The following is a 720-nucleotide window of genomic DNA, read 5'->3' on the forward strand; positions in this document are numbered from 1 at the left end:
CCCTCAGTTCTCTCGTTTAAACTGTGGCTGTTCCACAGTATGGAGAACAGTATGGAGATTACTTAAAAAATTGGAAATAGAACTGCCATACGACCCAGCAATCCCACGCTGGGCATACAACACTGAGGAAACCAGAATTGAAAGAGACACATGTACCCTAATGTCCATCACAGCACTCTTTACAATAACCAGGACATGGAAGCAACCTAGATGTCCATCAGCAAACAAATGGATAAGAAAGCTGTGGTACATTTATACAATGGAGTATTACTCAGCCATTAAAAAGAATGCATTTGAATCAGTTCTTATGAGGTGGATAAAACTGGAGCCTATTATACAGAGTGAAGTAAGCCAGAAAGAAAAACACCAATACAGTATACTAATGCATATATATATGGAATTCCCTGGTGGCTAAGATGGTAAAGCATCTGCCCCCAATGCAGGAGACCTGGGTTCAATCCCCAGGTCAGGAAGATCCCCTGGAGAAGGAAATGGTAACCCACTCCAGTATTCTTGCCTAGAAAATCCCATGGTTGGAGGAGTCTGGTGGGCTACAGTCCATGGGGTCGCAAAGAGTCGGACACGAGTAAGCAACTTCATTCATTCACGGAATTTAGAAAGATGGTAATGATGACCCCATACGTGAGACAGCAAAAGAGATACAGATGTAACAGTCTTTTGGACTCTGTGGGAGAAGGCAAGTGTGGGATGATTTGAGAG

General features: G+C 43.2%; 1 non-coding gene across 1 annotated transcript; it reads left to right on the plus strand.

Moving 5' to 3' along the window:
* Nucleotides 1-401: 401 nt before the first annotated feature.
* On the plus strand, nt 402-474 carry TRNAW-CCA (transfer RNA tryptophan (anticodon CCA)). Its single transcript has one exon. It is a non-coding gene; the product is annotated as a tRNA-Trp (tRNA).
* The last annotated feature ends 246 nt before the right edge of the window (nt 475-720 follow it).

The sequence above is a fragment of the Ovis aries genome, chromosome 1, assembly GCF_016772045.2.
Source record: "Ovis aries strain OAR_USU_Benz2616 breed Rambouillet chromosome 1, ARS-UI_Ramb_v3.0, whole genome shotgun sequence".
Taxonomy (NCBI): domain Eukaryota; kingdom Metazoa; phylum Chordata; class Mammalia; order Artiodactyla; family Bovidae; genus Ovis; species Ovis aries.